The following is a 17,747-nucleotide window of genomic DNA, read 5'->3' as shown; positions in this document are numbered from 1 at the left end:
CAACTGAGATTGAGAATCACTGCTCTGTGTCATTTCAGGAGTTGAAACTACCCTTCTAATGTATTTGATTCAAATCTTGGCATTTGAGATTGCATTGACAAAGACACAGAAAATCAAACATCCAGTCCCGAATATCTGATATTCAGAAGGCTGCCTTATATGCAAAACTCCAAATTCTCCTGCAAAGTCCCTAAAGTTTGCGAACAAAACATGAACTCACTAGGCTCTAAAATATAGCTCTCCAGAGAGCATGATGTTTATATGATTTGAGAATATCAATTATATGACAAAGACACTTTCCTCTTTGCAGCCATCCAACAATAGCCCTGTTTTTCCATAAATGTCACTAGTGGGGTAGAGCAGATATGATTTGATTGGTGCTGCCATGTGAAATACCTCTTATGTGTCATTTTTTAAACAAATGGGATAATTTAGCATCACCCTAATATCTTACATTAGTATGCTGAAACCCAGGCCCAGATAAGAAAAAGTGCCCTGTATTTGCTAAGAGTCACGTTAGCACCTCTTTAGGGCAGTAAAGGAAAAGATAAATGATAATGGGAGAAAATAAAACAATTTCCATAGTGCTTTCAGCCGTGACTAAAGCCCAGTGTATGAGGCAGAGGCTTTTATTGAGAGATCATAACAGATAATGCATCATAAACCCAACAAGCGTCAAGAAGGACAAATGGTGTGTAAGGAAGAGAGCTCTTTCCTGGTGAGAGACTGTTCATATACCTGGAAAATCCTTGAAGTAAAGGGAAATTCAAGCAATAATCTGGTGCATGGAATCTATAATATAGAGCCAATCTCACCTCAAATGTTACTGTTTTAAGGTCTGAATTAATGCTTCTACTCTGCTCTTCTTGGTTCATACGAAAATTAAATTCTTAAAGGAAAAACAGATTCTGACTTCTGATAAAACTCCTTAAAGAGGGAAATTGCGAAAGGGCTTTGGGTAAGAATGTTGATCTCTAGGAAGACTGAATGAAATGGATCTTCGCAGCCCCTATCCCTGAACTCAGTTCCAGACTGTCTTAGGATAATTAAACCCAATGCAATACAATGAACAACTAAAATGTCTCTCATTTGGCAGGCCCTACTCTCTTGAGGAGGCAATTTTAGTTTTGAATAGCAAAGTTTTTCTTCACCCATAGATAATTTATTTTTATACTTACAGTTGGCCTTAGTTTAGAGCAATTGGATATTTGTGTTGGTCTTCCCCAAACTAGATTAGGAATTTTAAGATGGCACTCGCCACAGACACAGGCATCACAGTTTCCCTTAAAACATCTAGCATCATGCTTGGAACATAGAGGACTCTAATTAGTTCTATTTGCTTTTTGCTAAATCATGTTCTTGGATCACAAAGCATGAGCACTCATCTGGGTTCCAAGAAAGCGTTTCAAAGCCTCAGGTTAAGTTGTATTGACTCATGTTTACTTGATATGCATTCAGATGTGTTTTTGATGAAAGAAGGTATATTGATGGCAGGATTTCATGCCAAGTGTGTCGGGGTGCTCGGTGATGGTTGTAACGGGGGCAAAGAACCTATAACTGTTTCCTGTACCAAAATTAGCTTTTCCCCAGCCATGTATGGCAGAGTATGATGCCACCTAGTTGCATTCAGAGCAAACTTTCTAGGGCTATAAAATAAATATGTATACGTATGTTTTTAATGTGAGTTATTTGATCTGGTTGAGTAGAGAAAGCACCTGAGTGCTTACCAGGGTCCTCTGGAGTCCCATCCCAGCTCTCCGCTACTGTATGAGCTTAAATTCCTTTCCCTTATTGGTCTTTGTTGTATCGATCTGTATAATAAGGTAATAAAAGTAAGTCATCTCTAAGGTCCTTTCAGCTCTGAAGTTTAAAGATCTCTGTCAATTTTGAAATCACCTATTTTTGGTTTTACCATTTTTATACCTAATTTTGCTGTCTCCTCTAAGGCATGGGAAGCTAAGTGTTATAAATGTAGAGTGATGGATGTTTAAATTTTCCATTAATAAGACTATTCATCAAATACAGATTGTATTAATATAGCAGCTAAAATAGAACAAATGCTAATTTTAATGCTTTATAATAAAGAATGTTGATGGGCTAATGGAGAGGAAGTTACATGAATATGAAGACTTTTTAATATGAGATGGAACAGGCTTGTTGTGATGAGTGTAGCAGAGGTAAAAGGAAGGGGGTGGAGAACTCACAAGAGAGTTCTTTTAAATGGTGGGAATCAGGGGTGACTTGATGGAAGAAGTGGCATTTTAATTGATACTTGAAGGATTACTCTTTTTTTTAAATTTTGTTTTGAAGTAGGAGACCTCCTAGAGTTATGACTGGTACACAGAGTGTGATGAAAACAGGTGGGGCATAAAACTGGAAATGAAGGTTAAGGCTGAATCATTAAAGGGACCCAGGACCTTGTAGGAATCTGGAATGTTTCTTAATTAGTAGTATGAACCCTGCCTATACATCAACATCACCTGAGGTACATTTAAAAAATATCTATGCTGGGGGCCCATCACCAGAAAGGCATTTAATGGTCTGTATTGGAGTCCAAGCATCAGTTCTTTTAAAACTCCCAGACAAAGGTAATAGGGTGGGAAGCAATTACTTCAGCTGTGGTGGGGCCCATGAGGCTCATGAGGGAGGTGAAGGATCTAACTTGTAATGATTAAACACAAGGCAATAGTCTTGTGGTGACTTGGAGAGAGATGGGTCCCCTTGACAATTAATATATGAATTGCTTGGGAGGGAGATATCTTTCTTTCTAATAGGTACCCTTTATAGTGGAAGTCAGTCCTGGCTCCTGAGCCAGTATCATAAAGTAAGAGTCCACTCTGCATGCTTATGGTGAGAGGAAGAATAGAGCAAAGACTGGCACTGCTTGGGGGAACAGTCAGCCTCAAAAGATGGAGCTAAAAGTGAGGAGGAGACCAGTGGGAGAGGAGATACATCCATCTAGTGGGTTTATTTCAGGTGAAATGCTGTTGCTACACTGTTTTACTCTTCCTCAGAACCTCACAAATCTTCAGTAAAATATCTAAGAAATGAAAAATGCTGGTTGTATTTCTTAGAGAAGCTCATGAAAGGGTAGATAGTAGTGTTGAGGCTTTCATGATGCCAAAGAACTGCTGTGAACAACTAGCAAGTATACACTGGGCTAGAGAGCTGCAAAAAGCTGACTGGTATAGCTTAGAGTTCTCAAACATGACTGAGCCACAGAATCAGTGAAGGAACTAATGATAATTGCAGAGGCCTAGGCTCAATGTCAAACCTTTTGTTAGCCTGGGTTTTTGATGGTATGGCCCAGTCATTTGTACTTTAACCAGTTCTGCAGGTAAAACCTGCCATTAAGGTGGGCAAGATTTATATGGAGGTTATATAAGAAAGTGGGGAGATCTGAAGACATGGAGGCAGCAATTAGAAGTGAAAAGTTCTCATATTAGTTTAAGAAAGGGGGGAAAAAGATGCTTGGATTTAGGTAATAATAGCAGGTTTGTATGTTCAGGATAAGAGAGATAAAGGAACTGCAAGTCTTATGAAACAAACAAATATTTCCATGTGTCCAGGCCTCGCCAAAGGCATAACAAGACATCTTTTTTTTTCTTTTCTATTTCTGCCATCCCCCGGGACAGATAGCTCTGGGTCTCATGGAGTTATGAATCAGAGTGTTCTGACATATGCAGCTAATAGAACATGCATTAGCTTTAAAATTAGGAGCTCTGTTCTGAATGCCCATGATTTCATTCTTTATTCCAAGAATATTAGCCTCTCCTAATATAGAAGAGATGTGAAGTTTTCATACAAGTTTCACTGACTCTCTTACAATGGATCCACTACCCATTTAGTCTTTTCTCTGACAATTTTGCTCTCTTCACCCAGGAGCCAGATCACAGAAATAATTCCCTACCATCCCAATTTCTTAATTACTGAGGCTATTAATCATAGTGTCTTTAAGTACTCAGTTCTCATTTTAGGGTATAGATAACTCCTGCAAGTAAACAAAAGTGTGTGTGTGTGTGCCCATGTGTCTGTGTGTTCAAAGTCCCCCTCCCTCCAGGGAGGAAATCCATGAGATTTCCCTAGAAGGCCATAATCCATACATTATGACGTGCCTCTGCTATGTAAGAAAGAGCACTACCTAAATTTGAATACTGGCTCTGACCCATATATGTGTATGATTTGGGATGAGGCTATCACTTCAAGTCCCATTTTACTTCTATACTCTATGGGGAGGTGAATTCAAATTATCCAATGTAACATGCCAAATAAAAAAACATAGAATGCAGGGGATTCTCATCCCCCATAAGCACTCTGATGTGCACAGAGACTTGGACACCATAGCTGGATGCACCACACATGCCATCTGGGAGAAAAAAATCTATGAACAAAATGAATTGTGTACATTAATGATCTTATTAACTGAAGTATTGTGTCCATATGAATTTAAAGCATAGTGCTCTCATAATGAATGCTTATTGGGTGCTTACCAAGTAAATGCAGTGTTCCATTTAAGCCTCAAAATCCTATTGGTGGAGATACTTATATCTACCATACAAATGAGGAATAATACCAGAGAGAGGTTGGGTAAGTGAACCAAGGTCAGAGATAGTGCCAGAGACAGGGTTAGCAATGTGGGGGAAGAAGAGAAGTCAGCATGAACGCTGCTCTCGTATATCCAAAAAGACAGCTAAAGGGAGGAGAATTTGCTTTTATTCTGTGCGACTCCACAGACTAGCAGAACCACAATCAGGATAGGCTGCCTTGAGTCTGTGAGATCCTACTTATTAGAAATATTCAAGCAGCTTGCGTAGATCATTATAGAAGAGATTCCTAGTTTGAATGGAAGGATTAGGATGGCCAATTTAGGGGTCTCTTTCCAAAGTTCAAGACTATGTTTGGATGATAAAATGGTCTGTTTGCTCAGTGATTACTGTAAACTCCTCAGGTGAGGAAGTGGAATTGACCCAGACATTGGCCCTTTTGACCAAGATTCAATAGCTTGTCTTTAAAAAACCATAGCCTGATTCTGTCTCAGCTCCCTCCTACAATCAATAGCTGTTGCAATGCCTCTTGCTGATCGCAGATACAGGTAATGCCAGATACAGATCCTTTGGGATTCTCACTGGAAAGCTGGTCTTGACATTTTCACAATTTCAGCAGTGAAGAGGCTGACCCATGAATCTGTGACCTTACAAGTAGCAAAATGAGACTTCCTTCAAAAGATTGCTAGGAGAATCAATTAAGATAATACATGTAAAGTGGCTGGACACAGATTCTGGCACATGGTAAGTTCAGTAAATACTGGTTGAGTCCAGTAGTTATGGTAGGTACAGAGATGTGCTGCCTAGATCCCCTTTTAAGGAGGGCATACTACCCCGGTCCTGGGAATGCAGTTGGCAGAGAGCCTACAATTGTCAGCAACTTGGGGTTCACCTCAGCTGAGAACTGCCTCACGGGTCTCACACCCTCCCTTTGCCTGTCTGCTTCCACAGACAGAGAGGTGGGTATAAATTCTCAGCCATGTTGGCTTAATGCAGGGCACTCTAACAAGCTCCTCTCTGTCCTGGCTGAGCCTTGAATAGGCCTGCACGGCTGTGTAGCTTCTTTATCAAATCCCATACCTCACAATAGCCAAGAAATGGAAGCAACCTAAGTGTCCATCAGTAGATGAATGGATAAAGAAGATGTGGTACATATACACAATGGAATATTATTCAGCCATAAGAAGAAAACAAATCCTACCATTTGTAACAACACGGATGGAGCTAGAGGGTATTATGCTCAGTGAAATAAGCCAGGCGGAAAAAGACAAGTATCAAATGATTTCACTCATCTGTGAAGTATAAGAACAAAGAAAAAAACTGAAGGAACAAAACAGCAGCAGACTCACAGAACCCAAGAATGGACTAACAGTTACCAACGGGAAAGGGACTGGGCAGGATGGGTAGGAAGGGAGGGATAAGGGGGGAAATAGGGCATTACGATTAGCAGACATAATGTGGGGGTGGGGACATGGAGAGGGCTGTACAACACAGAGAAGACAAGTAGTGATTCTACAGCATCTTACTATGCTGATGGACAGCGACTGTAATGAGGTATGTCAGGGGCACTTGATGATGAGGGGAGTCTAGGTACCATAATATCACTCATGTAATTGTAGATTAATGATACAAAAAAAAATATTCCCACATCTCCCCTCTTCCTTTCATAGGGATTGGTCTCTTGCATTCTAAACTCCATTTCAGTGTCTGCTCCCAAACAATCTAACCTGCAGCAACTGTCCATGTCCCACAGACCCATATGTAAATTGAAAAGATTCTCATCCCAGCTTCCTGGAGTGTGTAACACAAGCTCAGGTATTTCTCAGGTCTTTAGTTAACTGGTTTATAGCAGGAGGCTTCCAGCCAGATACCCTTACCTCGTAGGGTCCTTCCAGTGCTGACATTTGATGAGCTTCCATTTCCCCCATTCATATTCTCATCACGCCCCCTGGGAAGACTCCTCTGTTTTTTTTCTCCCTGGGCTCCCATCACCTCCTATGTTCACAGCGGAAACTCCTTCCACTGCATTGTCATTTAGCTTTGGGATATCTGTCTTCCCTACTTGACAGGTGCCTCGGGATTGCAGATACCATCTTTCACCTTAAATTCACCAGCAGCACCAGCATTACCTGGTTTGGAGTCTTGAAGGTATTCAATGAATGGTTGTTCAATAAATAAACCTATACAGACACTGCATTACTCTGACTGAGGAATACATAATGAATGGCACTCCATAACCCTCTTTCCAGTTGTCCTCTTTTGGTAAACCATATCCCACTTAGGGAAGATCAATTTGTTTTCAAATGAATTGCTGCAAGACATAAACATGTCTAAGTAACTGACACCGTAAATGAAGACATGGCCTGTATTTTAATCAACTGTCATAGCTATGTGGTGTCATACAACAAAACATCCTTCTTTCCAACCAAGCATAACTCTATTTTTAGTAAAATTACTATTGCTTTGTGTTAATTAATTAATTAATTTTCTTGTAAGAAGATGAAAGCTGCCAGAAGACATAGGGTGATGAGGTAGCTAGACAGACCAACAGATGGTAGGAAAATTTGACAAGGGAAATAAAATTATATGTATTAAATGCCTAATACACAGTTCCAAGCCTTCAGTGTATATTTAATTTAATAATTATATTTAGCAGACAAGAAAGCTGAGGCACAGGTTGGTTAGTGGTCTGCCAGGAGTCCTACAAGAGTGGTCGCAGAGGTAGAAACAGCAACTCAGGTGTTAGGTCTCTGATGTGCAGATCTGTCTCCACAAATAGAGACGGCGAACAGAGAAGTAGGTGGCCTACCAAATCAAGGACGGCCTGTGTGCATTTTTCAAGGCATAAGAAAGGGGGAGGGAGGAGTGAGAGAGAATTACCAAAAATAATGTAATCAAATAATACTGATCTCACTTAAATGTAGACTCTTAAAAAAAAAAGGTGGAACCAATAACAGAGAGTAGAATGGTAGCTACCAGAGGCTAGGAGGTACAGATACTGATCAAAGGGTATAAACTTTCAGTTCTAAGATGAATAAATTCTGGAAATCTTATGTACAGATGTTGACTCAGTTAATAATAATGTATACTCAAAATTTGCTATGAAAACAAATCTCAAATGTTCTGGCCATACATATAAAAAAGTAACTATGGGAGGTGATGGATATGTTACCTAGTTTGATTGTAGTAATCATTTCACACTGTAGTCATAAATCAAAACATTGCTTTTTATACCTTAAATGTATACAATTTTTATTTGTCAAAAATAAATAAAAATTTTAAAATACTTACTGAATAGAAAGCATTGGCCTAAACAGGAGGACATGTATAATGTAAAGCATTTTTCCAGGTCACAATATATATTTGGGTAAACAAGACATAAATGCATTAGAAAGAGAATTAGCTACGCAGGTGATGAGGCAGGATTGTTGCATCCCCTCCACAGTAATTCAGAGTCAGGAGCCTGTTTTAAGAATGGGAGTCATGATTGACTGAAAGGAAGACCTCTCCTCACTCCTAATTAATTTGGTGATGAATGTGCATAAATGTCCCATTTCCTCATTCTTGCTCTGATCGCTCCTTTCAGGGTCTCCCCATATAACCCAATCTTTACAGAGTTGTAAGTGGGGATCTCCTGAAAATACAGAACACGCTATTACACTACATAGCTTAGCAGGTCAATGGCAACTTAGCCCCAAGAATAAAGGACCTTGCCCTATGCAACCATGAGGTTTTTACTTACCTTCTTACTAACTGAATTACTACTAATCTAGTACAAGAGCAGAGGAAAGGAATATCCAGTTTTTCTGAAATTAGCCCTACAGCCAGCCAGATGCCCCATTTCAAGGAGTTGTGTGCACATTGCCCTGAAAATTGTCCACATTTTTTCAGTTCACTTTCAAATATGAATTTCCTTGCAGACATAGACTTTGCCTATAACCATATCCAGCTGTGTACCATTACTATTTTAAAAGAGAATATATAAGATGCTATGGAGGAATCAGAGACATAAGACTCCTTAAAAACACTTCATTTCAAACAAAGGCTCTAAGCAGGAGAAAGCCTTTGAGTTAGAAAACCAGCACAAAAATACGAGGCTGCTTTAAAGCTGCAAACTATTCTGGTGAGAAACCCTAGGAAAGCCAATCCTATCTATGAAGATTTTGAATATGGGTGTGTAATACAGATACTGAGGTCCGATTTCCTTTGCAGAGAAGGAATGTAGCAGTGTGACGTTTCTGAAATTCTAAACCTGAACAGGGGTCGGGGGGGCATCATTAGAGCCTGAACGCATATGCCAAGGTATGCTTTATGAATGCTAAAGCTGAAAGGATCGCTTTTAAGGACATACACAGGTTTCCCTCCTGGCCACTCTGCATCCGGCCTTTCTTAAAGGGTCTCTCATGGAAAATAAAGTCAGTGATTCTTTTTTTTTTTGCAATGGACCCACAAAGCAGGAACAGATGTGACATGAGTAACCTCTACTTTGTGCATACCTCAGAGAAAAACAACACGGACTGAAGCAGGGGATCTGGCTGGAAGCCAGGGAGAAGGACAATTGAAGTTTAGGCCTCTAATGACATGGTTCACCTCAGCTCACTCCTTTGTGCTGGCAGAGAGAGTGCAGGTGGGGAAAAGGGGCTGTGTCTACTCATAGGAAGCGTAAATGAAGTATTTGCAAAAGGCTACCATTTTCCTCAGCTCCACATCCTCTCCTTTTCCCACATCAGAGCACCACATGCCTTTAGCTGCCCATCTCCTTATGCTTGGGAGACATGATAAAACATAATGCTTGTGGTCTGCGTGCCAGAGTCAGACACCTGAGTTAGCATTCTGACTCTGCCACCTACTAACAATCTAATTTCTAAAAATTTATTTATCTGTGTGCACCTCCTTCTTTGTTACATACACAAGGATAATAACATCATCTACTTCGCTGGGTTAGTTTTGAGAACTTAATAGCATGTAAGGAACACTTAGAATAATGCCCAACACATAGCAAGATTTCAATAAATGTTATTTGCTATAATTATTAAGAATCGCTTTTCATGTTTTCTATTTATGTGGGTCCGAGTCTTATTTTTCCTCACCAGAAAGGAAGCCCCTTTGAACACAGAAAACCCGTCAGCCTCACCTTCAGAGCGCACTGCCTCGACTCCGCTTCCACGCTGTGCTGGTAGGGGCTCGCCAACGGGCTCCCCACGAAGGAAGCTCACAGTGGCAGTGTTGGCTGCTTCCTGCGGTGCGGATCCTCCCACCACGGTCCTCCTCAGACTATCGCCAGACTATCGCTGTGATGTTGACTGACTCGCAAAATCCCTGAAAATTTAACAGTGGTCTCCTGTGAGGCCATACAAGCCACCACTGAACAAAGGAAGGATCTGAAAGAATAAACGTGAGAAAAACAAGTGCAGAATTAACGATTCAAGTCAGGAATTCTCAATGGTAAGGGAGCCATAGCACACTACCATTTATTTCTTCCCAGCTTTTTTGAGGTGTCATTGACAAATTAAAGTTGAATCCATTTAAGGTGTACAACGTGGTTTTGATATACCTATACATTATGAAATGACTATCCCAAGATAACATATCCATCACTTCACATAGTTTCCTTTCTTTTTTGGTATGGTGTGAATACTTAAGGTCTACTTTTCTTAAGCGAATTTCAAGTATATAGTACAGTATTAACAATAGTCACCATGCTGTACATTAGATCCCCAGCATGTATTCATCTTATAAGTGAAAATTTGTAACTTTTGACATTTCACCACTCCCCCAACCCTGCAGCTCCTGGCAACCATCATTCTACTCTCTGCTTCTATGAATGCAATTTTTTTAGGTGCCACATGTAAGTGAAGTCATACAGTATTTGTCTTTCTGTGTGTCTGGGTTATTTAAGTGTGTAATGTCCTCCAGGTTCAGCCGTGTTGTGACAATATTAGGACTTCCTCCTTCTTCTACGGCTGAACAATATTCTGTTGCATGTATTGCCCCATTTACTTCATCCATCCATCCATCAGCAGACACTTCAGTTGTTCTATATCTTGGCTATTGTGATTTATTTTACTAGCAAATGTCAACTGCCAAGTGGTGTGAGTGGCGGTATCTCTTCACTGCTGTTTATTGGGTTTTGCAATAATTTTGTCCATCCTCTTAAAAGAGGTCTCTGACCAATAGGAGTACTTATGGAAGATCTGTGCAGAATACTGGTCCCTTGTGTTGTCCCAAGTAAAGGGGATCTTGATCCAAAAACCTTGGGTTCTATCACATACTGTACATTTCATGTGAAATTTCATAATGCACATAGATACATTAAAGACACTGACAAGTCTTACAATAAAGATACCCATTTCTCTAATGTAAATGTAAAGAAACATTTTTCAAATATTTGACCATTAAAAATGTTTGGCTGTGTTACTAATAACATCATAAGGAATTAATATCTCTGAAGAATGTATTTGAAAACACTGACAGAACTTTTTTAATTATACAGAAAAAAGCAAATGTCTTCAGTTTTGGAGAATTATTTTTTTAAAACTTGGAACAAAATACATCCTGGATAGTCACCCAAAGGAAAAAAAATGTATTAATAAGAATAATAGCTACTGTGTGCCAAGGACTGCTAATGCCCAATTCTGCACAGTAGATGAAATCACCCCATGGTACAGATGACAAAATGGAGATTCATTAAATTTAATCAATTTACTGACTGTCACACTGTTCATCAGAATTCAAATCCAGATCTTTCTGTCTTCAAAACTAGCATTCTCCTACATCAGCTGTGTGATGCCATTATAAAATTGTTATCATCAGTTTCAGCTTAGCACTTCACTCTTCAAAGCAATTTGATGGATTTTTTGTTACTTTCCCTTTTCTCCACAGTACCTACTTGTAGATTTCTACGTTTTCTATGCCACCTCACTTGCAGATTATTTTACTTTCTTTTAACTAAGTATATAAAAATCATTAGAAATATGTATCCTCAGCTACCCACCATCTGACCTATATATTTATAAATATAGCTTTATGTGACCCATCATCCCACCTTTCCTATGTTAATCTCAAAAAAGAAAAGTCTCTATATCTATTTTACATACCCCAGTCCTTTTTTGACTCTTCAAATACCTCCCCTTATTCATAGCCCCTCATTCTCTTCCTCTTCCTTCCCACTGTATTTTTCTAACCATTTTTAACATGTTCCTCCAAAAAGACAATCTAAAACAATCCTTTCCCCTCCCTCTTTCCTTCTTTTTCTCTTTCTCCAATTCTCTCCTCTCTCCTTCTTAGCCAAGCTTCTTGAAAACCGAGTCTGCATTAGCCATCTACATATTCCCATTTCTCAGTGACTTTTCAAACCTAATTAGGCTTCTCCTACCGCTCTGTGAAACTCAACGGTCATCAGTGACCTCCTTGTTGCTGAGTCTTTGAGCACTTCTCAGTTCTTTATTTAAAATTAGCCATTCCCTTCTTGAAAAATGCTGTTCCCTGTGCTGCATTGACAACTCAGTTGATTTGTTTTTCTTCTACCTCTCTAGTGACTTTGTCTCAAACTCCTATGGAGGCTTCTCGTCCTCTATCTGTCCTCTAAATGCTGGTTCTCCTCAGAAATGAATTCCAGGCTCATATTTCTTCTTAGTAGCCATGCTTTTCTTGCATGATTGCATCTACTTTCATGGCTTCAGTTACAGCCTTTACATTGATTATTCCAGATCTGCATGAAGTCTAGTAGAACCCACGGCTTCAAAGCACATGCAATTTCCTACATGAAATTTCAAGTTGAATGACTTGCAGGGATCCAAAATCTGACCTGTTGATAATCTACTATCAGTATGCTTTATTACACGTATTCTCTTTCAAAAGTAATTTCACTCAGGCTTCTAAGCCAGATGAATGAATGAATAGTACTCCTCAACTTTTCTCTCTCTGTCATATCTCAAACCTAATCCATTGTCAAATCCTTTCTATTCATCTACCTAAAAATTTGTTGATTTCTGTCCAACACACCATAAGAGTATTATGATCCAATCTTTTCCTCTTTGGGTATCAATAACCAAAGAGGAACTTCCAACCTCTTCTCTTTTACCCAAACTTCTGAACTTCCTTCTCTCTGAACTACCAACCTCTGTTCTTGCCTCTGCACAGTTCATTCTGTATTATAGCTGGAGATGCATTTCTAAAATAAAAATCTGATCTTCACAGTTATCTTTTTAAAGATACCGCAATGGCTTCTTTTTGCTCTCTATCCATACTTAACATCTCAAAGTTATTCAAAGTGTGTTGGCCTTTGATTAGAGCACTTTTATTCCCCAATCCTCTCTACATTACACCCGCAGTAAACACACACACACACACACACACACACACACACACACACACACACACTTAACCCAGTTATTCTGACCAATTCTTAGTCATCCTTCATATCTCATCTCAAAGTCATTTCCGCAGAAAGACCTACCCTCCTCCAGTTCCTAAGGTTTCCTTTCCATGTATTCTCAAATATCCCTAATCATCCACTGGCATGACATTCACAAGGATTGTTGTAAAATCATGAGCTCTTCCTCAAATATGTTTGAGTTACGAATTTTACAAAAGTGCCTGAAACCTAATAATTCCTGTATAGAGTGATTCCCACATGAAATAAAAAACAAGGAATGGATTCCAGGATTTCCATTGCATTCTGCAATTCTGGAGATAGTACATTTATATTATCTTAGTCTATAGTCACAATATTCAAATAGCCTGTATTTGTATAATTTGCATATATCAGATTCATATTATGTGAATACAGGACAGAAGAATTTCAGTTAAAATGGTAATCTAGCATGTGTGTTTTTCTGAATCACCATAAAATGATGATAATGAAATTAAAATGTATAAATTTGTGAGGATGAAGAGAACCATAGACAAGATGACCTAGAGAAAAGTCAGTAGCAAATTTTTGAAAGAGGAAAGCAGATGAGTTAAGTTGTAACTGACCCAACAGACTTGAAAATCCTGAAACCCAAATGCCTTTCAAAAGGGATTCTATTTTTTTAAAAAAAGCTGATTTTCATCATCACAGAACCCTGGAAAAGCTGAAAAATTGGAGGTACTAGGGAGTTTGGCAAGTACAGGGTGAAAAGCACAGAATCTCTCAAGAACCTGTACAAGCAGTTAGACCTGCAGATGCACGTCTATGCCCTGTGCATCCAGGAAACTGTCTTCATAATCCTCGCAGGACACAGGAGCTCTGATATGCGGGGATGTAGGAAAAGATATGCTTTAATGTGAAGACCAGTCAAGGAGAGGTGAGAGGTGAGATGCCACTTTGAAAATAAGAAAATAAGTAATTATTCTGAATGGTAAATATTCTGTAGTAAAATGGTAATAAATAAATATTGTGATCCCTCCCTACCTTCTTTAGCCAACTGAAATGCAGACAGGAGATTTGGCTAGAGGGATCATCCCTGGGGATCCTGATTCATCTAGAGGAATAAACAGAAAGTAATGCTCTTAAGGATCCCAGTAAACTAAATGGGTCACTAGTAGATCAACATTCGGAGAGGGCAATCCAATAATCAACAAACTCCACCCATGCACCAGATCATTATTCTTTGTTCCTAAATATAAATGGGTGGGCAGGTATTCCTAGATATTTGAAGACAGGCTCTAACATTAAAGACAAAACCCAAATGTAAAACTATAATCGGAGGTTTATAATAATTATAAAAGAAGTGATTACATCCACAAAAGGAGAACACATTGATATAAAAAGCAAATATTTGAAATGAAAGAAAAAAGTTGTTAGAAATTAAAATCATAATTGCCCCTCAAAACTAGTTTTGAATTGAATGAAAAATAATGTTGATAAAATATCCTAGGAAGTAGAGAAATTAGATAAATATTTGGAATATAGGAGAGAAAACTTATAATATTAGAGGGTCAAATAGAAATTCCAAAAAATAATACTAGCAGTGGTTCCAGAAAGAAGGACCAGAGACAGTGGAGGGGAGGAAATCAGTGGTGTGTGTGTGTGTGTATGTGTGTGTGTGTGTGTTGTGTGTGTAATAATTACACAAATATGAATCAAGGCTCACTATAGTGAAAATTCTAAAAATAGGATGTTGGGGAGATCATAAGAATTTTCAGAGAACAGAAGAAAACAATTCATATGCAACGAATTGAGAACCAAAATGTCATCATAGTTCTCAACACAATACCAGACACTTAAAGAAAATGCAGCAAGGTCTTTAACACTGTGAAGAATTTTTAACATCTAATATCTAGACTCATTCAAATGTAAAAGCAAAATAAAGACAGGTTGAGATATACAAGGACTCGAAAGCTTAACTTCACACAGGAAGTTCATGTGTGCCAGTGAAATAAGGTACCAAAATATAAACAAGAAAAGGACATGATTCAGAAAATGGTGTCTTCTCTACTGAAGTGAATCCCCAGGAGGAGGATGAAGTGAACATCCAAGGTACGAGTTGTTAGAAGAGCCTGGAGAGCAGTTGGTTTAGTGGTTAGTTGGGACGGGAGCCCAAGGATGATGGGGCTCCAGGACAGAGGTCACCAAGGGGAAAAATAGATGATAGGTGGACAGGTATGTACACGCGTACATGTATTTGTTTTGTTTTGAACCAGAAGAATAAAACTTGTATTGTTCTAGTGATAATTTGGAAACTTAAAAAAAAAGTCCCTGAGCAAATGGACTGTTGAGGCAATTTTTAAGTACAGGGAAAAAAATATATAGTAAGAAAGGAAATAGCTGTGCCCTATTTCATAGCTCAGCTCTGAAAATATTTACATAGTTTAATAAAATAAACACTAAATGTTGATTTCATTTAAAATCTGATGGAACCATCTTGAAAAGTTAAAGAAAGGAAAATTTTGGCTTATGTGTTGGTACAAGGAAGGGGCCATGGAGCACCTTGTAAGCAGCAGCCACATTTTTATCATGCACAGTTAAAAGTCAGTGGATAATGTCCAGAATTAAGACTAAAATAAATATATTTCATAATTTAGAAAATGGAGGCAAATACCCAAATAAATGTTTTGAACGTGTTGAAGCTGTGACACTCAGAGAAGTAGGACTCTGGTGAGAAGGGGCGAAGGACTGCTATTTGCTACTTTGTGTCAAAAGTCTTACAGTACTGTTTGACTTTTTAAAATATTTCCATATTCTAAATGAAGTAAAACATAACAGTGAAACAGTGGGATGGATGAGGGAGGAGCATACAGGCAGATATGAATCAAAGGTCATGTTCTTGGGTTGGTGATTATATTCTTATGCTTAATAGCATACATGAAGCTGACATATACTATGTGTATGTGTGAACATGTATCAGAGAAAAAGGAAAAAAAATACCAAGAGAAAAACTTGAAAATAGGAAAACTCACCCGTGTTAAAGTTTGAAGTTTTGGGAAATGGGGAAATGGATTTCCCTAAGCTTCTAGAGATTGTTGGCTCAAGTCTAAAATAAGCTCTTTTTTAAAAAAATAAATAAAACAGTGAAGTGGCAAGTGTCTGTATTACATGAGTCTCTTGTAAACCTTCACAGGTAAATCAGTGTTTAGTGTGTCTGAACAAAAGATGTCATCATCAGGCTTATGACCATGGAAACCACAGTGTAAGACGTAAGACAGGCCAGGATGCAGCATCTCACTGACACAGCAGCTTGAGGATGCATGTGCCTCACATCCTGGAATTTGCTGATAAAACATATTGCCATAGCTCTAAGCATTAGTTGTCTACTCTCTCTAATGGCTCTATAAGATGGGTCAGAGCTTGTACTTAGTTGCTACCTTCCCTGCTTATCCGCAAGCACCATGCAACTTGGGATCTTGTGACTTGTACATACCCACTTCTATTTGTCTGGTACATTATGGGAACTAAATAAATAGCAATTGATGAGTGGTTACATTATAGTTCCTATTTATTTATTCAGTTTTGCTATTGGGTAATGTGAAGTTTGATTAACCTGAGGTTTGGGTTACTAAAAATGGCATAGGTTATAGCCAACCCTTAAACTTACTTATTTAACTGCTTTTCTCTCAAATGATGTAATGGCAAGAACATGAACTTTAGTGATGAAAGACTCCCGTTTAATTACTGATTTTGTCCTTTACTGACCGTGTTGTTTTGAGCAACCCTGAATAGTTCCCTGAGCCTAAGTTCTCTCATCCATTAAATGGCGGTACTAAGACTTCTCTCATGTTAGGAGGGAATGAGCCAATAAATGTGTATTTCATAAACTGTAAAACAAGATATAAATTTCAGTTGTAACTATGACCAAAGTATATATTTCATGTGTTGTAGCCATTCTGTTCCATTGTCTACCTGTTTTTTTCCAAATTGAATTTACAAGCAACAAATTTAAGCACAATGATGTACGTTAAGAATTGTTAAAATGGAAATTGCCACAAATATTTATATCCATCTTGTTGTGTCACAAAGCCTCAAATATGTGAATCAACATTTTGCTCAAGCTACTATTTTTCCTGCCATTTTTCTGATAAATCTACACAGAGTGAATCAGTTCTATTATGTAGTTAGTCATTATGATATGGGGAAACACTGAATCACTGGTTTTTTAATTGCCTGTTTTTGACAAGGGCATGCTACGTGATTGGTACAAAGTTCAATTAAATGTAACCAAAGAACAAAGAACCTATTATCATTAAATTACAACGATTTCATTATTAGATCTCTATGTGTATTAACAACATCTCTTTTAGATCAGTTTATGTCTTTGCAATGTAACAGCTTAGAGCACTCTATTAATTATTTGTAAAAGAATGTGATGAGGTAAGACAAACCAAGGTTTTGTAGTGGCAAACCCTGAATTCAAATCCTGATTCAGCCACTTAATCTCCCTGAACCTCAATTTCCTTCTATAGAAAAACAAGCATAGAGATGCTTGTAAAGATGAAATAAATTGTACAGTAAGTGCTTGTTTGGCACTCAAGGCTAGCAAGCATTCTTTGAGTCAGATTTTAGACTTTTGAACCCTTGGTACTCAGATTATCATTTTCTGCCTATGCTTGTATTTACACACTAAATTGGATTTGGGGAAAGTGCTTGATATCTGTTGATTTCCCATAACAAGAAATGTGAGTTGCATCTCCAGAAGGAGAGAGTGGCTGGATTGCATCTGAATAGCTGTGTCACACGTGATGAGAGAGCCACGGATGCAAAACCTGTGCTAAGTGCTTTAC

Source organism: Manis javanica, chromosome 2 (genome assembly GCF_040802235.1).
Source record: "Manis javanica isolate MJ-LG chromosome 2, MJ_LKY, whole genome shotgun sequence".
Taxonomy (NCBI): Eukaryota; Metazoa; Chordata; class Mammalia; order Pholidota; family Manidae; genus Manis; species Manis javanica.
This window is presented reverse-complemented; position numbering follows the sequence as displayed.